Source organism: Manihot esculenta, unplaced genomic scaffold (genome assembly GCF_001659605.2).
Source record: "Manihot esculenta cultivar AM560-2 unplaced genomic scaffold, M.esculenta_v8 Scaffold64, whole genome shotgun sequence".
NCBI classification, from domain to species: Eukaryota; Viridiplantae; Streptophyta; class Magnoliopsida; order Malpighiales; family Euphorbiaceae; genus Manihot; species Manihot esculenta.
This window is the reverse complement of record NW_025215481.1, coordinates 138,618-166,117: the sequence shown is the minus strand read 5'-3', so window position 1 is coordinate 166,117 and position 27,500 is coordinate 138,618. Positions and strand designations below refer to the sequence as shown.

The window sequence follows — 27,500 nt, the reverse complement described above, 5'->3', positions numbered from 1 at the left end:
CACGGCATTATATCACCACGCCCTCCCCCAAGCACTCGCAACGCCTTGACAAAAGCATTAGCACCAAGCTCATCCCCCCAGCCTAGGTATTGCAAAACCACAACAGCCCCGACGTCCATCCACGACCCCGAGGAACGTAACACCCCACCAAGCAGCAGGCCTACACCACCAAGGACACAAACTAAGACAGGTTGCATCGCACGTCCGCCTGTGTTCAGAGTGCGGCATCCACACCTTGAACCGGCTTCCATTTGACACCCCCCGGCAAAGCCTTCGACCCCAATAGCTTCAGCCCTGTCGCCAGACCCAAACGCCTCAAAAGTCTATGCCACCAGGAACTCACACCATGCCCATTGCATCGCATTTCCGCCAGCACGTTGACCCAAGCACGGCACTAGAATGCCACACCGAAGCCTTGCACAAGCATCCAATTGATACTCCAAGCATGGGGATCGGCCCCAATAGCACTGAGTTCGTCGTCGGAGTTGAGGTACTGACCGCCGAGTTGGATGGAAATATTAGCACAACAAAATCCCGAAGCCCAGTGCATCACCTGGAAACTCGCACATCGTGTCACGGGATAAGTGTTTCAATACTCGAAATTCACCTAAACCGTGCGGCACTTAGTTGCTGGAACTAAGTTCAGCCTATCCAACTGCTCAATACAAGAGCTGTAGTGGGTGAATATGGCAGCAGAAGCTAAATTGGGAAGGAAAGATTGCTAGTGAGCACAAGAGAATGATGTGGCAAGGAAGAAAGATTGTATTGCTTGAAAGAGAGCTTTACAAGTGTGTCTGCTTTAGCCAAATCTTCAAGGCTGTCCAAATGAATCTCTATGGGGGTATTTATAGGCATCCCCCACCTCCTATGTACAATGACAGAATTGCCCTTTTCTGGAACATTCAGGGGCTTTTTGGTAATTTTACAACCTATGGAGAATTCTAGAATTGTCTGGTAAAGCTTCCCAATAAAGTTCTGGAACCTTCTGGGCTGTTCTGGCACTCTCTAGGCTGGTCTGGGAGCTTCTGGGCAGTTCTGGGCTAGTCTGGAATCCTCCAGTGGCCAACCAGATGTTTCTGGCCAATTCTCGCAAGTTCCGGGCCCGTCTGGAAGTAGCTCCGCTGGCCAACCACGGTCCGCTGGCCAACCACGATTCGCTGGCCAACCACGATTCGCTGGCCAACCACGATCCGCTGGCCAACCACGATCCGCTGGCCAACCACGATCCGCTGGCCAACCACGATCCGCTGGCCAACCAGCTCTGCTGGCCAACCACACTCTGTTGGCCAACCACGGCCTGCTGTGGCAATTCTTCCTTTGCCGAAAATTTTTGGATTTTAGGGAGACTTGGGAAGTGGGGTGACATGCTCCCCCGGCTATTCCCGCGACGCCCTCGTCGCGTTCTCCCAATAGTCTTGCACCTTATCCTCATGTTGCCACAGGGAAAGTTCACTTTCCCAGCTTGCCTCAGCATCGGGGAGCCCCTTCCATTTTACCAAGTATTCTTTATATGCTGCATGAGACCCCCTCTGCGGTATTTGCCTATGGGCTAGGATGGCTTCAACATCGTGATCCAAGACGGTTGAGACTGCGGTTGGTGCTCTTTGAGACTTATTCCGGCTTGGATCACTTTCATCCGGATAATAGGGCTTCAGAAAGCTCACATGAAATACTGGATGGCACTCCAAGTAGTGTGGCAACTTGACCCGATAGGCCAACTTCCCAATTCGTTTTTCCACTGGGAATGGTCCCTCGTACCTTCGTAGCAGTCCTTTGTGGATCTTTTTATAATTTCGGATGGTTTGAGGGAGGAGTTTCACCATAACAAGATCTCCTTCCTCAAACTCTCGATGTCTTCTCTTTAAGTCAGCCCACTTTTTCATCTTTTTGGCTGCTTTTGCCAAAGATGCTTTTGCTAGCTCAAGCTTTTCTCTCCAAGCTTTGGCAAAACGGAAGGCACCTGGACTTTTCCCCCTGTATGGCACTATCATGTCGTAAGGTGCAAGTGGTTGCTGTCCCGTTGCTAGCTCAAACGGGCTTGCCCCGGTTGATTCACTCTTCTGCAGATTATAAGAGAATTGGGCGATATCCAGCAGCTCCAACCAATTCTTCTGATTGGCAGTAACATAATGCCTCAGGTACAGCTCCAACAAGGCATTTATTCGCTCGGTTTGCCCATCTGTTTGGGGATGGAAGCTTGTAGAGAAATTGAGATCGGTCCCCAAGATCTTGAACAATTCTGACCAAAATTTCCCCACAAACCGAGTGTCCCGATCACTGATGATGGACCGTGGTATTCCCCAATACTTCACCACGTCCCTAAAGAAGAGTCGGGCTGTATCTTTGGCATCGAATTTTTCTGGTAGTGCAACGAACACCGCATACTTGCTGAATCGGTCGACTACTACCATAATGTTGCGGTACCCGTTCACCCTTGGTAATCCGATGATGAAGTCCATAGAGATACTCTCCCAAGGTCGCTCAGGAATTGGGAGAGGATCTAGTAACCCAGCTGGCCTTTGTTGTTCTATTTTATCCTGCTGACAGACCAGGCAGGTTTTTACATATAGCTCAACATCATCAAACATCCTGGGCCAGTAGTAAGCACGCTCTAGCAAGGCCATAGTTCTCCTGGCCCCAGGGTGGCCTGCCCAAAGGGAGTCGTGGCACTCCCTCATGATCTCTTTCCTTAAGCCTCCCCACCTTGGCACAAAGATACTGCCCTTTTTGGTTCGGACCAAGCCCTCATCCAGCCAGAACCTCCTTGTTTTCCCTTGCCTTGCTAGCTCCACCAGCTGCTTGGCTTGATCGTCATGCATCATTCCTTCCTTGATGCGATCTAGGAGGGAAGAGCTGGGTTGGGTGGCAGTAGCAGCTAGCTCTGCCTTCCTGCTGAGGGCATCAGCAACTAGATTGGCCCGTCCAGGCTTGTACTCCATCAGAAAATCAAATTCTGCCAAGAAGGCTTGCCAACGGGCTTGTTTTGGGGAGAGCTTTTTCTGCGTGAGAAAATAACTTGTGGCCACATTATCAGTCTTTACCATGAACTTGGAACCCAACAGATAGTGTCGCCAAGTTCGAAGGCAGTGGACCACAGCGGTCATCTCCTTCTCCTGTATGGTGTATTTTCTTTCGGTCTCATTCAGCTTGCGGCTCTCATATGCGATCGGATGCCTTTCTTGCATTAAGACTCCCCCAATTGCGAAATCAGAGGCATCCGTGTGTACCTCAAAAGGCTTAGAATAATCTGGCAAAGCCAGTACTGGTTCTTCCATAACAGCCTTTTTCAATGCTTCAAACGCACTTTGACTTCGGGCATCCCACTTCCATGGTTTGTTCTTCTTCAACATGTCAGTGAGGGGTGCAGCAATGGCAGAATATCCCTTGATGAACCGTCGGTAATAGTTCACAAGGCCAAGAAAAGATCTCAACTCAGGCACCCTTTTCGGTGGCTCCCATTCTTGAATGGCACGGACCTTAGAGCTGTCCATTCTAATCTTGCCTTGCCCGACGATGTGCCCCAAGAAAGGGATCTCTTGTTGTGCAAAGGAGCATTTCTCCTTCTTCACATAAAGCTCATTGTCCCTCAATACCTTGAAGACTTGCTTCAAGTGTTTGGCATGCTCATCCAACGTTCTGCTATACACTACTATGTCATCCAGATAGACCACCACAAAGCGATCCAGGAAGGGCTGGAACACTTTGTTCATCAAAGTGCAAAACGTGGCAGGAGCGTTGGTTAGACCGAAGGGCATGACTCTGAATTCATAGGACCCGTACCTTGTAACGCATGCTGTCTTCGGCTCATCGCCTTCCGCAATTCTGACTTGATAATAGCCTGACCGAAGATCCAGCTTTGAGAACCAACGAGCCTCACCAAGCTGATCGAATAAATCGGCTATGAGTGGAATGGGATACTTGTTCTTCACAGTCACTTTGTTCAAAGCCCGATAGTCAATGCACATTCGAAGAGAGCCGTCCTTTTTCTTTTGAAAGAGGACCGGTGCACCGTAAGGAGCTTTGGAGGGCTGGATATACCCAGCATCCAGCAACTCTTTCAACTGTCTGCGGAGCTCTTCAAGCTCGGGAGGTGCCATTCTGTAAGGAACTCCAGCAGGTGGTTTTGCCCCAGGCTCCAGCTCGATGTGATGATCAACCTCCCTTTTTGGTGGGAGTTTCTTGGGTAACTCCTGTGGCATAACATCAGAAAATTCGTCCAGGACTTGCTTGATGGCAGTAGGCAATTCCGGCGCAGGGGGCTGCTCATCACCCTCTTTCAATGCCACCAAGTAGGTTGGCTCAGACCTCTTTACGCCTTTGGAAAGCTGGAGGGCAGAAAGGGTGCTGGTGCCAGCCTTCCCTCTCACCAATGAGACAGTGCAAGTGTTGTCCCCTTCTAAGATGCACATGCTATTGGTGAAGGGGATGGTGATAGCCTTCACTCTATCCATGAAATCCATTCCAAGCACACAAGAGTAGTCATCCATGGTGACAATGGAAAAGTCAAGAGTTCCAGACCACTCACCAATTTTTACTGGGACATCGTGTGCTACTCCATGTGTGGGAGTTGGTTGTGAATTTACCGCCTTTAGCCAGCCCGTCTCCCTTTGGAATGGTATGCCCAGTTTCTCCGCTGCCTCCACTTTCAAGAAATTGTCCGAGGCACCAGTATCAACCAAGGCCTGCAACATTTGTCCCTTCATGCACACAGGAGCAAATAGTCTGCCTTTGTGCTTGGCTGGAGCTTCAGTTGTCTTGGCTGGTTTGGCTGCCACGGCTGCCAATTGTAAAGAGCCCATGCTGGCACCCTCCTTTAGCTGCTGATTGGATTCTTTCTCGGTAACTATGGCCGAGAGGGTGTTGCGTTTTGGGCAGTCATAGACCCGATGTGGCCCATCACATAGGAAGCATTTCATGGGAGGCCTCTCGGGTTTCTTCCATCCCTTGAAATTCCCCTCCTTTTGTCCCTCCTTAGACTTCCACTTCTTTGGAGGACCCTCTTTGCTTTTGGGTGTGGCTTCAGCAGTATTTTTGCCTTTGAATGGCTTTGTTGGACCCTTGCCCTTGTCCCCCTTTTTATACTCAACAAGGGATTCTGCTATGGAGATAGCAGTGGCAAGGTCTTGAGCTCCTCTACGCTCAATCTCCATTTTAACCCAGTGCTGAAGCCCATCCATGAAGGCAAATAGGGCCTCCTCATCGGGGTAGTTGGGGATTTCCAGAAGAATTTCAGAAAATTCTTTAACATAGTCGCGAATCGTACCTTTTTGAGAGAGCCTCCTTAATTTTGCCCTTGCTTCCTTGGCAGCATTGTCGGGGTAGAATTGGCGCTTCAGCTCCCGCTTGAAGTCTTCCCATGTGGCCATGGTGCATGTACCCTTCTCTATATCAGCCTGCCTCCTTCTCCACCAGACCATGGCAGTGTCAGCCAAGTACAACGGGGCATGATCAATTTTTCGGGCATCCTCCACGATCCCTGACGCCTTGAAGTACTGCTCTATGCTCCACAAAAAGTTGTCAATATCCTTGGCATTGCGCGTCCCTTTAAACGCACTAGGCTTGGGCACTTCCACCCTTGCTGTAGGAGCTCCCAAGGTGGATGATGTGGCTGCCATTCCACCTTGGACTACCGCGGAGCGCATCAAGGTCATCTGCTCCTCAAGCTCCTTGATCTTCCCCATCATTCTATCCAATTCTGCCCGCAAGAATCGGTTTTCCTCCCTTATGGCAGCATTATCTTCGGCGTGGGCGTGCCTAAGAGACTCCGTCTCACTTGCTAGCTTGTCGACGGCGGAGTCGAGGGCACCCTGCAACTCCTCTCGGAGCTCCTCCATCCCTGAGCCGAGCTCCTCAATGCGGGTGTCAACCTCCTCGAACTTTTCCTCCTCCTCGATAAGAACTAGCTCAACCTTTGCAAGGCGGGTCTCCATGTCGCCGAGCTCTTCCCTAGCCCGGGCAGGTTCCCTTGACTTGCCCCTGCCTTTCCTTTTGCCGCCAGCATGCTCCTCAACCATGGGAGCAGCGCCTCCAGCAGTGATCTCACTTGGATCAGACATTTTCACCCGAAGAGCAAACCTAAGCTCTGATACCACTTGTCACGGGATAAGTGTTTCAATACTCGAAATTCACCTAAACCGTGCGGCACTTAGTTGCTGGAACTAAGTTCAGCCTATCCAACTGCTCAATACAAGAGCTGTAGTGGGTGAATATGGCAGCAGAAGCTAAATTGGGAAGGAAAGATTGCTAGTGAGCACAAGAGAATGATGTGGCAAGGAAGAAAGATTGTATTGCTTGAAAGAGAGCTTTACAAGTGTGTCTGCTTTAGCCAAATCTTCAAGGCTGTCCAAATGAATCTCTATGGGGGTATTTATAGGCATCCCCCACCTCCTATGTACAATGACAGAATTGCCCTTTTCTGGAACATTCAGGGGCTTTTTGGTAATTTTACAACCTATGGAGAATTCTAGAATTGTCTGGTAAAGCTTCCCAATAAAGTTCTGGAACCTTCTGGGCTGTTCTGGCACTCTCTAGGCTGGTCTGGGAGCTTCTGGGCAGTTCTGGGCTAGTCTGGAATCCTCCAGTGGCCAACCAGATGTTTCTGGCCAATTCTCGCAAGTTCCGGGCCCGTCTGGAAGTAGCTCCGCTGGCCAACCACGGTCCGCTGGCCAACCACGATTCGCTGGCCAACCACGATTCGCTGGCCAACCACGATCCGCTGGCCAACCACGATCCGCTGGCCAACCACGATCCGCTGGCCAACCACGATCCGCTGGCCAACCAGCTCTGCTGGCCAACCACACTCTGTTGGCCAACCACGGCCTGCTGTGGCAATTCTTCCTTTGCCGAAAATTTTTGGATTTTAGGGAGACTTGGGAAGTGGGGTGACAATCGGCACGGGCACAACACACAAATGCCATGCCCACACCTTGCACCAGCGTCCATTTAACACGCCCAAGCATTGGGATAAACCACCGGATCATTTCCTTGAACTGTCACCAATGGCCCTGGAATGGGCCCCACCGGGCCCGGGATGGGCCCCACCGGGTCCACCACGCCCGAGAATTTTTTTCGATGTTGAATCGAGAGGTAGAGGTGGAGAGGGGGCTAACAAGCTTATTCGCATGCTATACCGATGCCCACATATGGCCTAGCGCATGCCCAGGCCCCGGCCTTGCTGGCCCCCCCAGGGGGGTGACTACCCACACCCCCCTAAAGAGCCTTAGGAACAAGTTGGGCTGTGGCAGGAGGAAACATCACAATGTCTGAGGTGACACACCCCCCCTAAAAAATTCAATTTTAGGTATTTTGACCTGATTTTTTGCAGATACCTTTATAAAAATGTAATCTAATTTTACAAAAATTTTGAAAATTTTTTATCGAGTCTAGGTATTTTTTTTTATTTTTTAAGTGTTAAAAATTCAAAAAATCATAAAAAATAGAAAACCCGTCAGAAAATCACCAAATTTTTTGTGGAACCTTAGAAAAATATTATAAATTTATTTGAGTTGTTATTTGGTGATTTTCTTAAACTTTGCACGGAGACATGACAATGCATGGGGTGACATGACAATACATGAGGTGACATGACAATGTTTGAAGTGACACACCCCCTAAAAAATTCAATTTTAGGTATTTTGACCTGATATTTTGCAGATATATTTAGAAGAATATAATCTAATTTTACAAAAATTTTGAGAATTTTTTATCCAGTCTAGGTATTTTTTTTTATTTTTTAAGTGTTAAAAATTCAGAAAATCATAAAAAAAACATAACTCGTCAGAAAATCACCAAATTTTGTGTGGCACCTTAGAAAAATATAACAAATTTAATTGAGTTGTCATTTGGTGATTTTTTAAAACTTTTCAAAGAGAATTGGCTTGTGTCACAATTCTTGCCAATTTTGGGCATGCATGGTGGCTATAGGAAAAGTAAATGGAGGAGGTAGTGCTCTTGATCTCACAACATATTGTTTCGTGTTCTTTTTGCAATGTGAGATAAAATAGATAAAAACTCATAGAGGTTGCAATAATTGGTTCATAGTCTCAATGAGTAAAAGAGAATCACTCCATAGATTTTCATTGCCTATGCGATGATGGCAAGTGTGCGTCCAAGCATGTGAGCCAACCATTGCAAAATGTTGGTCAATATTTTTTCTCGTGTGTTGAAAGATATTGTCATTGTATAAGTATTCAAGCTTGAGCTTGTTCAGTACAGAAAACAATGGCACGCTTTGCTCGTTGAAGTGTACAATTAATTGACCGCGTGAACCTCTTTTGGCCTGGTGGTTGGCCAACGGGATATACTTGTTTACCAATGCTAACCTCATTTTGCAAAACATGTGCAAATAGCATCAACCCCAACGTTGCACCACGGGCTCATTGGGGAGCAATGGGCACAGCAGGAGGGAGCCACGGGCCAATTGGCTGCTACTGGGCGTGGGAGCAATTCGCTACGGGCCCGGTGGCGCCTTCCTGAGCACAGTTCCCAGTGCAGCAGCAAGGCGCCACGGGCCCGTAGGCGCCTTCCTGAGCACAGTTTCCCGTGCAGCAGCAAGGCGCCACGGGCCCGTAGGCGCCTTCCTGAGCACAGTTCCCCGTGCAGCAGCAATGCGCCACGGGCCCGTTGGCGAGGAAGCTCCCTTCGGCTGCCGAACCTGGTTTCTGCCAAATGGCAGAAACTTGGTTCAAATGAACCTCCTGCCTCCCAAAACCATAGATCATGCATATTTCTCAACCAAAACACACATACAAGTTCCTAGGGGTCTCAAACATGCATATACCCCATCTACAACACTTCAAACACACACAATCAAACTACATTGCTCAAAACATCATCAAAACCCATAAACTCAACATATGTCCTAACATGCATTTCTACCCATAGATCTTACTTAAAACTTGTTTAAAACATAAAAAGGGTTCAAGATCGACCCTTACCTCTTGAAGAAACGAGAGGAAAGTGATCCTAGCTTGGAGATGGAGAGATTAAGCTCTTTGAACCTCCAAGCACTCAAAACTTGCTCAAAGCTCACAAATCTTCAAAACAAAGTTATAAACTTGTTAAAACCATGAAAGATCTAGAGGAAACACTCAAGATCGAGGGAGGAGCGGTGGAGACTCACCTTGGCCGACAATGGGAGAGAAAAAGCTCGCCCGTGCGGGCCAAGGGGACCCTTTTATAGTGGCTGGCCAGGCCACGTTCGGGGGCCGAATGTGCCTCCGCATCCATGCAATGTTCGGCGGCCGAACATAAGGTTCGGCGGCCGAACCTGCACTTCCCTCACTTAGACTTTCGGGGGCCTAACGTGCCTCCCAAAGTCCATGCATGTTCGGCGGCCGAACATAAGGTTCGGCGGCCGAACCTGGTTTTTCCCTTAAAGAAATTTTCATGCAAAAACTCATTTAAAATCATACTTAAAACATTAAAAACATGAAAACATTTTATAAAAACATGCTCTTACCCTTCTAGAGGTTTCCGACACCCAAATTCCACCGGACGGTAGGAATTCCGATACCGGAGTCTAGCCGGGTATTACATTCTCCCCCCCTTATGAACATTCGTCCCCGAATGTTCCTCAACTAGTACATGCATACTATAAACATAACATACACACATATAGCACAAGGAACACATCTCAACTAACCTTAGAAGAGGTGGGGGTACTGCTGGAGTATGGACTCCCGGGTCTCCCAAGTGCATTCTTCCAAATTGTGGTGGTTCCAAAGGACTTTCACCATCGGGATTTCCTTGTTCCTCAACTTTCTGATCTGAGTGTCAAGAATCCGCACTGGCTGTTCAACATAAGTGAGATCCTCTTGGATCTCCACATCAGGCTCGCTAAGAACCTTGCCCGGATCTGACACAAACTTCCTCAACATGGAAACATGGAAAACCGGATGGATTCTCTCCATAGAAGTAGGCAAGTCCAGCTTGTACGATACATTCCCAACTTTTTGCAAGACCTCAAAGGGTCCGATGTACCGTGGAGCCAGCTTACCCTTCTTACCAAATCGAACCACCCCTTTCATCGGAGATGTAACGCCCCGGAAATCCGGACCGCTACCGGCGCTAGGATCCAGATCGGCATAAGGCCGCCGGGACCCGTAGCAAGCCTAACATATACCTGTAAACCTGCTTAATCCCATACATGATCAACCATCATACATAAAAAATTAAAACTTTTCTTTTATACATGTGATCAATCACCAACTCAACCTGTGCATACTCTGAACATATACATAAATAAAGTCCCTCTGTGGGATCTCATCAAAGCCTCGAAGGGCTATACATCATGTGTTGAGTTAGTTTTACATAAACATCATATCATAAGATCATGTACATAAAAAAAAAGGGATTAGCAATACACTATGGTCAAGCACAATTCTAACCTCAACAACATAATTACATAAACATAACTGTTCAAAACTTTACATTACATTCTTATCATTGTCATGTCCACAAACTCTAACTATTACATACATATGACTTTTCTCTTCTTTTCTTCTCTATCAATCCCGTACCTGCAAACCTGGGGGTTAGGGGAGAGGGGTGAGCTAGATGCCCAGTGAGTAGAACTATATAAAAACAAATATTTAAAACATGCTATAATGGAATGCATCATTGCACAAACATTTCATACCATGGACGGACTGACCCAAAAATCCCTCAACTCCATGCCCGGCCCTATTATGGGCACCACAGGACTTCGTATTGCCCGGCCCTATTATGGGCACCACAGGACTTCGTATTGCCCGGCCCTATTATGGGCACCACAGGACTTCGTAAATCGGAGCTATTGCCCGGCCCTATTATGGGCACCACAGGACTTCGTACACAGGGCTAGTGAGTCGTGCAATGTCCATCCTCATCAACCACAATATAATAATGCAATGTAGCATATTCGTGATTCTAATGCAAACATCCTATATTATAGTCATGATGCATGAAACATGATAAAACATTCACTTTATTAATTTAAAAGATTAAGTATAGTTCCACTCACCTCTGGCTGACTCTGTCAAACTCTCAGCAGCTGGCTCACTGCTGGGGTCCTTGGTTCCTCGGGTCCGAACCTACACAGGTGGACTCCAATGAGGGACCAAACATATATAATAATAACTCTAATATATCCCCCAAAAACCCCCTAAAACATCATGAAAACATCACAGAAAATATGCATGAAGTGGCTGAACAGGGCACTTTCGGCGGCACCTTCGGCGGCCGAAAGTCCTGGACAGAGACGAAACTCAGCTAGGTTCGGCGGCACCTTCGGCGGCCGAAAGTGCCAGACAGAGACGAAAGTCTCTTTTCGGGGGCACCTTCGGCAGCCGAAAGCTGCCTTCGCAAGAGGGGTTCGGCGGCCGAAACTCCCTTCGGCTGCCGAACCTGGTTTCTGCCAAATGGCAGAAACTTGGTTCAAATGAACCTCCTGCCTCCCAAAACCATAGATCATGCATATTTCTCAACCAAAACACACATACAAGTTCCTAGGGGTCTCAAACATGCATATACCCCATCTACAACACTTCAAACACACACAATCAAACTACATTGCTCAAAACATCATCAAAACCCATAAACTCAACATATGTCCTAACATGCATTTCTACCCATAGATCTTACTTAAAACTTGTTTAAAACATAAAAAGGGTTCAAGATCGACCCTTACCTCTTGAAGAAACGAGAGGAAAGTGATCCTAGCTTGGAGATGGAGAGATTAAGCTCTTTGAACCTCCAAGCACTCAAAACTTGCTCAAAGCTCACAAATCTTCAAAACAAAGTTATAAACTTGTTAAAACCATGAAAGATCTAGAGGAAACACTCAAGATCGAGGGAGGAGCGGTGGAGACTCACCTTGGCCGACAATGGGAGAGAAAAAGCTCGCCCGTGCGGGCCAAGGGGACCCTTTTATAGTGGCTGGCCAGGCCACGTTCGGGGGCCGAATGTGCCTCCGCATCCATGCAATGTTCGGCGGCCGAACATAAGGTTCGGCGGCCGAACCTGCACTTCCCTCACTTAGACTTTCGGGGGCCTAACGTGCCTCCCAAAGTCCATGCATGTTCGGCGGCCGAAAGTGAGTTTCGGCGGCCGAACCTGGTTTTTCCCTTAAAGAAATTTTCATGCAAAAACTCATTTAAAATCATACTTAAAACATTAAAAACATGAAAACATTTTATAAAAACATGCTCTTACCCTTCTAGAGGTTTCCGACACCCAAATTCCACCGGACGGTAGGAATTCCGATACCGGAGTCTAGCCGGGTATTACATTCTCCCCCCCTTATGAACATTCGTCCCCGAATGTTCCTCAACTAGTACATGCATACTATAAACATAACATACACACATATAGCACAAGGAACACATCTCAACTAACCTTAGAAGAGGTGGGGGTACTGCTGGAGTATGGACTCCCGGGTCTCCCAAGTGCATTCTTCCAAATTGTGGTGGTTCCAAAGGACTTTCACCATCGGGATTTCCTTGTTCCTCAACTTTCTGATCTGAGTGTCAAGAATCCGCACTGGCTGTTCAACATAAGTGAGATCCTCTTGGATCTCCACATCAGGCTCGCTAAGAACCTTGCCCGGATCTGACACGAACTTCCTCAACATGGAAACATGGAAAACCGGATGGATTCTCTCCATAGAAGTAGGCAAGTCCAGCTTGTACGATACATTCCCAACTTTTTGCAAGACCTCAAAGGGTCCGATGTACCGTGGAGCCAGCTTACCCTTCTTACCAAATCGAACCACCCCTTTCATCGGAGACACCTTGAGCAACACTAGATCCCCCTCCTGAAACTCTACCTGTTTCCTGTGGATGTCTGCATAGCTTTTCTGCCTGCTGGTGGCAGTCTTTATCCTTTCTCTGATCATGGGCACCACCCTGCTAGTGATCTCTACAAGCTCAGGCCCTGCTAAGGACCTCTCTCCTACCTCTTCCCAACAAACGGGTGACCTGCACTTCCTCCCATATAAAGCTTCATATGGAGCCATCCCAATGCTAGCATGATAGCTGTTATTGTAGGCGAACTCTACCAAGGGTAGATGTTGCCTCCAAGAACCGCCAAAATCTAGCACACACATCCTGAGCATATCCTCTATTGTCTGGATGGTCCTCTCTGATTGTCCATCAGTCTGGGGGTGGAAGGCAGTACTGAAATCTAACCTGGTACCCATAGCACTCTGCAGACTCCGCCAAAACCTGGAGGTGAACTGGGGCCCTCTATCTGATACTATAGAAACTGGGACCCCATGCAGCCTGACAACTTCATCCACATAAACCTGCGCTAACTTATCCACAGAGTAGTTGCTCCTAACTGGAATGAAGTGGGCAGATTTGGTGAGTCTGTCCACAATCACCCATATGGAGTCTAGTCTGTTGGATGTTGCCGGTAACCCCACTACAAAATCCATAGCGATATTCTCCCATTTCCATTCTGGAATAGGTAGCGGGTTAAGCATTCCAGCCGGCTTCTGATGTTCCAGCTTCACCCTCTGACATATTTCGCAGGCTGACACGAATTGTGCCACTTCCCTCTTCATAGCTGGCCACCAATAAACCTTCTTTAGATCTTGATACATCTTGGTGGCTCCAGGGTGAATGCTGTATCTTGCATTATGAGCCTCTCTCATAATGTCTCCTTTAAGCCCGATGTCATCTGGTACACATAGTCTGTTCCCATAGCGGAGGATCCCCTTATCATCGAATCTGAACTCACTATCTTTGCCTGACTGAACAGTCCTGGCAATCTTCACTAACTCTGGGTCCTCGTGCTGTTTCTGAGCCACCTGCTCCAGAAACATGGGTGTTACTTTCATCTGTGCAATCAAAGCACCTGTACCAGACAACTCCATCAGTAGACCCTCCTCAATGAGCTTATAAAATTCCTTCACCACCGGTCTCCTCTCTGCCGTGATGTGGGATAGACTGCCAAGTGATTTCCGGCTTAAGGCATCAGCTACTACATTAGCCTTACCCGGATGGTACTGTATCTTACAATCATAGTCACTGAGCAGTTCTACCCATCTCCTCTGCCTCAAGTTCAAATCTCTCTGACTCAAGATGTGCTGCAGGCTCTTATGATCTGTGAAGATCTCACATTTTACCCCATAGAGGTAATGCCTCCACATCTTGAGGGCAAAGATAACTGCTGCCATTTCCAGGTCGTGTGTGGGGTAATTCAACTCATGCCTCTTCAGCTGTCTAGAAGCATAAGCTATCACCTTACCATTCTGCATCAACACACAACCCAGGCCTACTCTGGATGCATCACAGAACACTGTGAAATCCTCATTGCTGTTTGGCAGAGTTAACACTGGTGCTGAAGTTAACCTCTTCTTGAGCTCCTTAAAGCTTTCTTCACACTGATCGGTCCACTCGAACCTCTGATTCTTTCTGGTTAATCTGGTTAAAGGAGCTGCAATCTTAGAGAAGTCCTGAACGAACCTCCTGTAGTAGCCAGCCAAACCCAAAAAGCTTCTGATCTCTGTCACTGAGGTGGGTCTTGGCCAGTTAGTCACAGCCTCTACTTTCTTGGGGTCTACCTCTATTCCATTCTCTGACACTATATGCCCCAAGAATGATATGCTCCTTAACCAGAACTCACACTTGGAGAACTTGGCATACAAGCCATGTTCCCTCAAGGTCTGCAAAACTATCCTCAGATGATGGGCATGCTCCTCTGCATTCCTGGAATACACTAGGATATCATCTATAAAGACAATAACGAAGTGATCCAGGTATGGTCTGAATACTCTGTTCATGAGGTCCATGAATGCTGCAGGGGCGTTAGTTAACCCAAACGGCATTACAAGGAACTCATAGTGCCCATATCTGGTCCTGAAAGCTGTCTTCGGAGTGTCTTCTTCCCTTATCCTCAGCTGATGGTACCCTGATCTTAGATCTATCTTGGAGAAACAACCCGCTCCTGCTAGCTGGTCGAATAGATCATCGATCCTTGGCAATGGGTACTTGTTCTTGGTAGTGACCTTGTTCAACTGCCTGTAGTCGATACAAAGTCTGAGGGATCCATCCTTCTTTCTCACAAAAAGCACTGGAGCACCCCAAGGTGAGGTACTCGGTCGGATGAAGCCCTTATCTACCAGATCTTGCAACTGTTCTTTCAGTTCCTTCAATTCTGCTGGTGCCATCCTGTAGGGAGGGATAGAGATCGGTCTAGTTCCAGGCATCAGTTCAATCTCGAACTCTATCTCCCTAGCAGGTGGTAGTCCTGGAAGCTCTTCTGGAAAGACATCCAGAAATTCTCTGACAACTGGCACTGAGGCTGGCTCCCTGACCTGACTATCTAGCTCTCTCACGTGAGCTACATACCCCTGACATCCTTTCCTAAGCAGTCTACGAGCCTGTAGGGCCGATATCAGACCTCTAGGCGTACCCCTCTTGTCTCCTCTGAAGACAACCTCTGACCCGTTCTGATCTCTGAGCCTGACTACCTTGTCCCTGCAGTCCAAGGTAGCACCATGGGTAGATAGCCAATCCATCCCTAGAATGACGTCAAAATCTGTCAAGTCTAGAACCACAAGGTCGGCGGAAAGGCGTCTTCCCTCAACAAACACTGGACAATACCGGCAGACTGATTCTGCCACTGTCGGGTCACACTTGGGTCCACTGACCCATAGGGGACACTCTAACCCAGAGACCATCAACCCTAATCTCTCAACTGCCCTCGGAGCAATAAAGGAATGAGATGCACCAGGGTCCATCAATGCATACACATCAGAACACCCAATGATGAGTTTACCTGCCACCACGGTGTTGGATGTGTTCGCCTCCTGCTGAGTCATGGTAAAGATCCTGGCTGGAGCTGTTGGACCTTCACCTCGGGAACCTGAAGAAGAGGCTGCCCCTCTCCCTCTACCTCTGCCACTGCCCTGTGTTGTGGCTGGAGCTGCTGGTTGTGCCACACTACCCGAAGCTGTCTGTTGGGGCTGGCCCATGAAAGGTGCTCTAGGACAATCCCGAGCTATGTGTCCCTCCTGGCCACATCTGAAACATGCATTGGTCCCCCAGCGACACGCTCCCCTGTGTGGCCTCCCACACCTTTGGCATTCCGCACCATCGGAGCCTGAACTCGAGCCACCGCCAAATCCTAGACCGGATTTCAGCTTATTCCAGAACTTATTCTTCTTGGGCTTCTTAGTGCTACTCCATCTCTTACTACCTGAACTCTGAGTAGAGGGTCCTGGCCCTCCTCTGCCTGGGGTCTTAACCCCTGAAGACTGGGTCACTGATTGCTTCACTGACCCCTCAACTATGGCACTGGCCTCCATTCTTCGAGCCATATCTACCACTGTGTGAAAACTCTCCCTCTCAGCTGATTGAATCAATGAGGAGTACCTGGACTGTAATTTCATGACATATCTCCTGGCCTTCTTCACATCTGTATCTAGAGCTTGCCCTGAGAAGGGTAATAGCTCCAGAAATCTGTCTGTGTACTCCTCTATGCTCATGTCTTCTGTCTGTCTCAGTTGCTCAAACTCAATCATTTTTAACTCTCTGGAGCTATCTGGAAATGCCCATCCAGCAAACTCATTAGCAAATTCCTCCCATGTCATACTGTCTAGTCTCGGGTCCACATAGCACTTGAACCATTCCTTTGCCTTTTTGCACTTCAGGGTGAACCCTGCCATCTCAATGGCCCTTCTATCATCTGCCCCTAGCTCATCAGTGATCGTCTTTACTGCTCTCAGGTATTCAAAGGGATCATCCCCTGACTTATATTTAGGAGCATCCAGCTTAAGGTAAGCTGTCATTTTCACCTTACTCCCACTGGCTGAGCTAGGTCTAGGAGGTTGAGTAACTGGGGCTACTGGTTCTGTAGGAGGTGGAGGTGGGGATGCAGCATTCCCCTGAGGTGGGGTTTGCTGGGTGAGGATGGAAGGATGAGGGTGGATAGGCTGGGTACTGTGGGTACGGTGGATAGAAAGGTGGATAAGGCATGTGAGTAGGGTAGGGATTAAAGCTGGAGTAATCCGACGTACTTCCCATCGGATACCCGGGACTCTGTGCATAGGGTGGGTAATAGGGTGGAAAACCATACCCCGAGGCCTGAGTGCCTCCTTGTGACTCCCCTGTCCCTTCTTCTGACATGCCAACATCCAGATTCCCATCCCTTCTCTGATCTTCTTCCATAACCTCCCTCACATCTGAAGAACTTCCTCCTCTTTCTGTCCCCCTTCTGCTAGTATCAAAAGACCTTCTAGGGTCCCTTGATACTCTTTCTCTGTTTGTTCTGCATGACATTGCCCTAGGCAATGTGGGAGGACGGGCGCTTGTGCCCTCATCCTCTGGTGGGACTCCTGTCAATCGTGCAGATCGACGAGTTCCTCTCATTCTGTTTCTGAAAAACAGCACATAACTCACAAGCATTAGCATCATATGGTTCATGTGGAGTCACATGAACCTACATCACATACATCACATATCATTAATGCACATGCATAAAGTCATGGCATTTCACATCATCATAGCAAGACAGGACCCTACATCCTATCCTAGTGGACATGACCTTTCCTATTGTGCTTGACCCTCTAATACTTCTATGAGCCCGACACGCTAGGTCCGACCATGTGAACCTAGGGCTCTGATACCACTCTGTAACGCCCCGGAAATCCGGACCGCTACCGGCGCTAGGATCCAGATCGGCATAAGGCCGCCGGGACCCGTAGCAAGCCTAACATATACCTGTAAACCTGCTTAATCCCATACATGATCAACCATCATACATAAAAAATTAAAACTTTTCTTTTATACATGTGATCAATCACCAACTCAACCTGTGCATACTCTGAACATATACATAAATAAAGTCCCTCTGTGGGATCTCATCAAAGCCTCGAAGGGCTATACATCATGTGTTGAGTTAGTTTTACATAAACATCATATCATAAGATCATGTACATAAAAAAAAAGGGATTAGCAATACACTATGGTCAAGCACAATTCTAACCTCAACAACATAATTACATAAACATAACTGTTCAAAACTTTACATTACATTCTTATCATTGTCATGTCCACAAACTCTAACTATTACATACATATGACTTTTCTCTTCTTTTCTTCTCTATCAATCCCGTACCTGCAAACCTGGGGGTTAGGGGAGAGGGGTGAGCTAGATGCCCAGTGAGTAGAACTATATAAAAACAAATATTTAAAACATGCTATAATGGAATGCATCATTGCACAAACATTTCATACCATGGACGGACTGACCCAAAAATCCCTCAACTCCATGCCCGGCCCTATTATGGGCACCACAGGACTTCGTATTGCCCGGCCCTATTATGGGCACCACAGGACTTCGTATTGCCCGGCCCTATTATGGGCACCACAGGACTTCGTAAATCGGAGCTATTGCCCGGCCCTATTATGGGCACCACAGGACTTCGTACACAGGGCTAGTGAGTCGTGCAATGTCCATCCTCATCAACCACAATATAATAATGCAATGTAGCATATTCGTGATTCTAATGCAAACATCCTATATTATAGTCATGATGCATGAAACATGATAAAACATTCACTTTATTAATTTAAAAGATTAAGTATAGTTCCACTCACCTCTGGCTGACTCTGTCAAACTCTCAGCAGCTGGCTCACTGCTGGGGTCCTTGGTTCCTCGGGTCCGAACCTACACAGGTGGACTCCAATGAGGGACCAAACATATATAATAATAACTCTAATATATCCCCCAAAAACCCCCTAAAACATCATGAAAACATCACAGAAAATATGCATGAAGTGGCTGAACAGGGCACTTTCGGCGGCACCTTCGGCGGCCGAAAGTCCTGGACAGAGACGAAACTCAGCTAGGTTCGGCGGCACCTTCGGCGGCCGAAAGTGCCAGACAGAGACGAAAGTCTCTTTTCGGGGGCACCTTCGGCAGCCGAAAGCTGCCTTCGCAAGAGGGGTTCGGCGGCCGAAACTCCCTTCGGCTGCCGAACCTGGTTTCTGCCAAATGGCAGAAACTTGGTTCAAATGAACCTCCTGCCTCCCAAAACCATAGATCATGCATATTTCTCAACCAAAACACACATACAAGTTCCTAGGGGTCTCAAACATGCATATACCCCATCTACAACACTTCAAACACACACAATCAAACTACATTGCTCAAAACATCATCAAAACCCATAAACTCAACATATGTCCTAACATGCATTTCTACCCATAGATCTTACTTAAAACTTGTTTAAAACATAAAAAGGGTTCAAGATCGACCCTTACCTCTTGAAGAAACGAGAGGAAAGTGATCCTAGCTTGGAGATGGAGAGATTAAGCTCTTTGAACCTCCAAGCACTCAAAACTTGCTCAAAGCTCACAAATCTTCAAAACAAAGTTATAAACTTGTTAAAACCATGAAAGATCTAGAGGAAACACTCAAGATCGAGGGAGGAGCGGTGGAGACTCACCTTGGCCGACAATGGGAGAGAAAAAGCTCGCCCGTGCGGGCCAAGGGGACCCTTTTATAGTGGCTGGCCAGGCCACGTTCGGGGGCCGAATGTGCCTCCGCATCCATGCAATGTTCGGCGGCCGAACATAAGGTTCGGCGGCCGAACCTGCACTTCCCTCACTTAGACTTTCGGGGGCCTAACGTGCCTCCCAAAGTCCATGCATGTTCGGCGGCCGAAAGTGAGTTTCGGCGGCCGAACCTGGTTTTTCCCTTAAAGAAATTTTCATGCAAAAACTCATTTAAAATCATACTTAAAACATTAAAAACATGAAAACATTTTATAAAAACATGCTCTTACCCTTCTAGAGGTTTCCGACACCCAAATTCCACCGGACGGTAGGAATTCCGATACCGGAGTCTAGCCGGGTATTACAGGAGACACCTTGAGCAACACTAGATCCCCCTCCTGAAACTCTACCTGTTTCCTGTGGATGTCTGCATAGCTTTTCTGCCTGCTGGTGGCAGTCTTTATCCTTTCTCTGATCATGGGCACCACCCTGCTAGTGATCTCTACAAGCTCAGGCCCTGCTAAGGACCTCTCTCCTACCTCTTCCCAACAAACGGGTGACCTGCACTTCCTCCCATATAAAGCTTCATATGGAGCCATCCCAATGCTAGCATGATAGCTGTTATTGTAGGCGAACTCTACCAAGGGTAGATGTTGCCTCCAAGAACCGCCAAAATCTAGCACACACATCCTGAGCATATCCTCTATTGTCTGGATGGTCCTCTCTGATTGTCCATCAGTCTGGGGGTGGAAGGCAGTACTGAAATCTAACCTGGTACCCATAGCACTCTGCAGACTCCGCCAAAACCTGGAGGTGAACTGGGGCCCTCTATCTGACACTATAGAAACTGGGACCCCATGCAGCCTGACAACTTCATCCACATAAACCTGCGCTAACTTATCCACAGAGTAGTTGCTCCTAACTGGAATGAAGTGGGCAGATTTGGTGAGTCTGTCCACAATCACCCATATGGAGTCTAGTCTGTTGGATGTTGCCGGTAACCCCACTACAAAATCCATAGCGATATTCTCCCATTTCCATTCTGGAATAGGTAGCGGGTTAAGCATTCCAGCCGGCTTCTGATGTTCCAGCTTCACCCTCTGACATATTTCGCAGGCTGACACGAATTGTGCCACTTCCCTCTTCATAGCTGGCCACCAATAAACCTTCTTTAGATCTTGATACATCTTGGTGGCTCCAGGGTGAATGCTGTATCTTGCATTATGAGCCTCTCTCATAATGTCTCCTTTAAGCCCGATGTCATCTGGTACACATAGTCTGTTCCCATAGCGGAGGATCCCCTTATCATCGAATCTGAACTCACTATCTTTGCCTGACTGAACAGTCCTGGCAATCTTCACTAACTCTGGGTCCTCGTGCTGTTTCTGAGCCACCTGCTCCAGAAACATGGGTGTTACTTTCATCTGTGCAATCAAAGCACCTGTACCAGACAACTCCATCAGTAGACCCTCCTCAATGAGCTTATAAAATTCCTTCACCACCGGTCTCCTCTCTGCCGTGATGTGGGATAGACTGCCAAGTGATTTCCGGCTTAAGGCATCAGCTACTACATTAGCCTTACCCGGATGGTACTGTATCTTACAATCATAGTCACTGAGCAGTTCTACCCATCTCCTCTGCCTCAAGTTCAAATCTCTCTGACTCAAGATGTGCTGCAGGCTCTTATGATCTGTGAAGATCTCACATTTTACCCCATAGAGGTAATGCCTCCACATCTTGAGGGCAAAGATAACTGCTGCCATTTCCAGGTCGTGTGTGGGGTAATTCAACTCATGCCTCTTCAGCTGTCTAGAAGCATAAGCTATCACCTTACCATTCTGCATCAACACACAACCCAGGCCTACTCTGGATGCATCACAGAACACTGTGAAATCCTCATTGCTGTTTGGCAGAGTTAACACTGGTGCTGAAGTTAACCTCTTCTTGAGCTCCTTAAAGCTTTCTTCACACTGATCGGTCCACTCGAACCTCTGATTCTTTCTGGTTAATCTGGTTAAAGGAGCTGCAATCTTAGAGAAGTCCTGAACGAACCTCCTGTAGTAGCCAGCCAAACCCAAAAAGCTTCTGATCTCTGTCACTGAGGTGGGTCTTGGCCAGTTAGTCACAGCCTCTACTTTCTTGGGGTCTACCTCTATTCCATTCTCTGACACTATATGCCCCAAGAATGATATGCTCCTTAACCAGAACTCACACTTGGAGAACTTGGCATACAAGCCATGTTCCCTCAAGGTCTGCAAAACTATCCTCAGATGATGGGCATGCTCCTCTGCATTCCTGGAATACACTAGGATATCATCTATAAAGACAATAACGAAGTGATCCAGGTATGGTCTGAATACTCTGTTCATGAGGTCCATGAATGCTGCAGGGGCGTTGGTCAACCCGAACGGCATTACAAGGAACTCATAGTGCCCATATCTGGTCCTGAAAGCTGTCTTCGGAGTGTCTTCTTCCCTTATCCTCAGCTGATGGTACCCTGATCTTAGATCTATCTTGGAGAAACAACCCGCTCCTGCTAGCTGGTCGAATAGATCATCGATCCTTGGCAATGGGTACTTGTTCTTGGTAGTGACCTTGTTCAACTGCCTGTAGTCGATACAAAGTCTGAGGGATCCATCCTTCTTTCTCACAAAAAGCACTGGAGCACCCCAAGGTGAGGTACTCGGTCGGATGAAGCCCTTATCTACCAGATCTTGCAACTGTTCTTTCAGTTCCTTCAATTCTGCTGGTGCCATCCTGTAGGGAGGGATAGAGATCGGTCTAGTTCCAGGCATCAGTTCAATCTCGAACTCTATCTCCCTAGCAGGTGGTAGTCCTGGAAGCTCTTCTGGAAAGACATCCAGAAATTCTCTGACAACTGGCACTGAGGCTGGCTCCCTGACCTGACTATCTAGCTCTCTCACGTGAGCTACATACCCCTGACATCCCTTCCTAAGCAGCCTACGAGCCTGTAGGGCCGATATCAGACCTCTAGGCGTACCCCTCTTGTCTCCTCTGAAGACAACCTCTGACCCGTTCTGATCTCTGAATCTGACTACCTTGTCCCTGCAGTCCAAGGTAGCACCATGGGTAGATAGCCAATCCATCCCTAGAATGACGTCAAAATCTGTCAAATCTAGAACCACAAGGTCGGCGGAGAGGCATCTTCTCTCGACAAACACTGGACTGTACTGGCAGACTGACACTGCCACTGACGGGTCACACTTGGGTCCACTGACCCATAGGGGACACTCTAACCCAGAGACCATCAACCCTAATCTCTCAACTGCCCTCGGAGCAATAAAGGAATGAGATGCACCAGGGTCCATCAATGCATACACATCAGAACACCCAATGATGAGTTTACCTGCCACCACGGTGTTGGATGTGTTCGCCTCCTGCTGAGTCATGGTAAAGATCCTGGCTGGAGCTGTTGGACCTTCACCTCGGGAACCTGAAGAAGAGGCTGCCCCTCTCCCTCTACCTCTGCCACTGCCCTGTGTTGTGGCTGGAGCTGCTGGTTGTGCCACACTACCCGAAGCTGTCTGTTGGGGCTGGCCCATGAAAGGTGCTCTAGGACAATCCCGAGCTATGTGTCCCTCCTGGCCACATCTGAAACATGCATTGGTCCCCCAGCGACACGCTCCCCTGTGTGGCCTCCCACACCTTTGGCATTCCGCACCATCGGAGCCTGAACTCGAGCCACCGCCAAATCCTAGACCGGATTTCAGCTTATTCCAGAACTTATTCTTCTTGGGCTTCTTAGTGCTACTCCATCTCTTACTACCTGAACTCTGAGTAGAGGGTCCTGGCCCTCCTCTGCCTGGGGTCTTAACCCCTGAAGACTGGGTCACTGATTGCTTCACTGACCCCTCAACTATGGCACTGGCCTCCATTCTTCGAGCCATATCTACCACTGTGTGAAAACTCTCCCTCTCAGCTGATTGAATCAATGAGGAGTACCTGGACTGTAATTTCATGACATATCTCCTGGCCTTCTTCACATCTGTATCTAGAGCTTGCCCTGAGAAGGGTAATAGCTCCAGAAATCTGTCTGTGTACTCCTCTATGCTCATGTCTTCTGTCTGTCTCAGTTGCTCAAACTCAATCATTTTTAACTCTCTGGAGCTATCTGGAAATGCCCATCCAGCAAACTCATTAGCAAATTCCTCCCATGTCATACTGTCTAGTCTCGGGTCCACATAGCACTTGAACCATTCCTTTGCCTTTTTGCACTTCAGGGTGAACCCTGCCATCTCAATGGCCCTTCTATCATCTGCCCCTAGCTCATCAGTGATCGTCTTTACTGCTCTCAGGTATTCAAAGGGATCATCCCCTGACTTATATTTAGGAGCATCCAGCTTAAGGTAAGCTGTCATTTTCACCTTACTCCCACTGGCTGAGCTAGGTCTAGGAGGTTGAGTAACTGGGGCTACTGGTTCTGTAGGTGGTGGAGGTGGGGATGCAGCATTCCCCGAGGTGGGGTTTGCTGGGTGAGGATGGAAGGATGAGGGTGGATAGGCTGGGTACTGTGGGTACGGTGGATAGAAAGGTGGATAAGGCATGTGAGTAGGGTAGGGATTAAAGCTGGAGTAATCCGACGTACTTCCCATCGGATACCCGGGACCCTGTGCATAGGGTGGGTAATAGGGTGGAAAACCATACCCCGAGGCCTGAGTGCCTCCTTGTGACTCCCCTGTCCCTTCTTCTGACATGCCAACATCCAGATTCCCATCCCTTCTCTGATCTTCTTCCATAACCTCCCTCACATCTGAAGAACTTCCTCCTCTTTCTGTCCCCCTTCTGCTAGTATCAAAAGACCTTCTAGGGTCCCTTGATACTCTTTCTCTGTTTGTTCTGCATGACATTGCCCTAGGCAATGTGGGAGGACGGGCGCTCGTGCCCTCATCCTCTGGTGGGACTCCTGTCAATCGTGCAGATCGACGAGTTCCTCTCATTCTGTTTCTGAAAAACAGCACATAACTAGCAACATTAGCATCATATGGTTCATGTGGGCACACATGAACCCTCATCACATACATCACATAGCATATCATATCATTAATGCACATGCATAAAGTCATGGCATTTCACATCATCATAGCAAGACAGGACCCTACATCCTATCCTAGTGGACATGACCTTTCCTATTGTGCTTGACCCTCTAATACTTCTATGAGCCCGACCCGCTAGGTCCGACCATGTGAACCTAGGGCTCTGATACCACTCTGTAACGCCCCGGAAATCCGGACCGCTACCGGCGCTAGGATCCAGATCGGCATAAGGCCGCCGGGACCCGTAGCAAGCCTAACATATACCTGTAAACCTGCTTAATCCCATACATGATCAACCATCATACATAAAAATTAAAACTTTTCTTTTATACATGTGATCAATCACCAACTCAACCTGTGCATACTCTGAACATATACATAAATAAAGTCCCTCTGTGGGATCTCATCAAAGCCTCGAAGGGCTATACATCATGTGTTGAGTTAGTTTTGCATAAACATCATATCATAAGATCATGTACATAAAAAAAAAGGGATTAGCAATACACTATGGTCAAGCACAATTCTAACCTCAAAATCTCATTACATAACATACTGAAACTCTTACATTTCATCATAATACAACTGTCATGTCCACATCTAACTATTACATACATAAGACTTTTCTCTTCTTTTCTTCTCTATCAATCCCGTACCTGCAAACCTGGGGGTCAGGGGAGGGGGGTGAGCTAGATGCCCAGTGAGTAGAACTATATAAAAACAAATATTTAAAACATGCTATAATGGAATGCATCATTGCACAAACATTTCATACCATGGACGGACTGACCCAAAAATCCCTCAACTCCATGCCCGGCCCTATTATGGGCACCACAGGACTTCGTATTGCCCGGCCCTATTATGGGCACCACAGGACTTCGTATTGCCCGGCCCTATTATGGGCACCACAGGACTTCGTAAATCGGAGCTATTGCCCGGCCCTATTATGGGCACCACAGGACTTCGTACACAGGGCTAGTGAGTCGTGCAATGTCCATCCTCATCAACCACAATATAATAATGCAATGTAGCATATTCGTGATTCTAATGCAAACATCCTATATTATAGTCGTGATGCATGAAACATGATAAAACATTCACTTTCTTAATTTAAAAGATTAAGTATAGTTCCACTCACCTCTGGCTGACTCTGTCAAACTCTCAGCAGCTGGCTCACTGCTGGGGTCCTTGGTTCCTCGGGTCCGAACCTACACAGGTGGACTCCAATGAGGGACCAAACACATATAAACATATCTCTAATATATCCCCAAAAAAAACCCCTAAAACATCATGAAAACATCACAGAAAATATGCATGAAGTGGCTGAACAGGGCACTTTCGGCGGCACCTTCGGCGGCCGAAAGTCCTGGACAGAGACGAAACTCAGCTAGGTTCGGCGGCACCTTCGGCGGCCGAAAGTGCCAGACAGAGACGAAAGTCTCTTTTCGGGGGCACCTTCGGCAGCCGAAAGCTGCCTTCGCAAGAGGGGTTCGGCGGCCGAAACTCCCTTCGGCTGCCGAACCTGGTTTCTGCCAAATGGCAGAAACTTGGTTCAAATGAACCTCCTGCCTCCCAAAACCATAGATCATGCATATTTCTCAACCAAAACACACATACAAGTTCCTAGGGGTCTCAAACATGCATATACCCCATCTACAACACTTCAAACACACACAATCAAACTACATTGCTCAAAACATCATCAAAACCCATAAACTCAACATATGTCCTAACATGCATTTCTACCCATAGATCTTACTTAAAACTTGTTTAAAACATAAAAAGGGTTCAAGATCGACCCTTACCTCTTGAAGAAACGAGAGGAAAGTGATCCTAGCTTGGAGATGGAGAGATTAAGCTCTTTGAACCTCCAAGCACTCAAAACTTGCTCAAAGCTCACAAATCTTCAAAACAAAGTTATAAACTTGTTAAAACCATGAAAGATCTAGAGGAAACACTCAAGATCGAGGGAGGAGCGGTGGAGACTCACCTTGGCCGACAATGGGAGAGAAAAAGCTCGCCCGTGCGGGCCAAGGGGACCCTTTTATAGTGGCTGGCCAGGCCACGTTCGGGGGCCGAATGTGCCTCCGCATCCATGCAATGTTCGGCGGCCGAACATAAGGTTCGGCGGCCGAACCTGCACTTCCCTCACTTAGACTTTCGGGGGCCTAACGTGCCTCCCAAAGTCCATGCATGTTCGGCGGCCGAACATAAGGTTCGGCGGCCGAACCTGGTTTTTCCCTTAAAGAAATTTTCATGCAAAAACTCATTTAAAATCATACTTAAAACATTAAAAACATGAAAACATTTTATAAAAACATGCTCTTACCCTTCTAGAGGTTTCCGACACCCAAATTCCACCGGACGGTAGGAATTCCGATACCGGAGTCTAGCCGGGTATTACAGCCATTCTGCCGCAGCATGTGCCTCAACGCCACTCGCACATAGGATTGAGCACGGCATTATATCACCACGCCCTCCCCCAAGCACTCGCAACGCCTTGACAAAAGCATTAGCACCAAGCTCATCCCCCCAGCCTAGGTATTGCAAAACCACAACAGCCCCGACGTCCATCCACGACCCCGAGGAACGTAACACCCCACCAAGCAGCAGGCCTACACCACCAAGGACACAAACTAAGACAGGTTGCATCGCACGTCCGCCTGTGTTCAGAGTGCGGCATCCACACCTTGAACCGGCTTCCATTTGACACCCCCCGGCAAAGCCTTCGACCCCAATAGCTTCAGCCCTGTCGCCAGACCCAAACGCCTCAAAAGTCTATGCCACCAGGAACTCACACCATGCCCATTGCATCGCATTTCCGCCAGCACGTTGACCCAAGCACGGCACTAGAATGCCACACCGAAGCCTTGCACAAGCATCCAATTGATACTCCAAGCATGGGGATCGGCCCCAATAGCACTGAGTTCGTCGTCGGAGTTGAGGTACTGACCGCCGAGTTGGA

At 47.9% G+C, this 27,500-nt stretch overlaps 1 long non-coding RNA gene across 1 annotated transcript in view; it reads right to left on the bottom strand.

Annotated features, from left to right (window-relative positions):
• Positions 1–422: 422 nt before the first annotated feature.
• The window catches only part of LOC122722603, a 27,202-nt gene continuing 124 nt past the window's right edge, over positions 423–27,500 (bottom strand). Inside the window, exon 2 of the long non-coding RNA XR_006349522.1 lies at positions 423–553. This is a non-coding gene — a long non-coding RNA (uncharacterized LOC122722603). The remainder of the gene's footprint in view (positions 554–27,500) is intronic.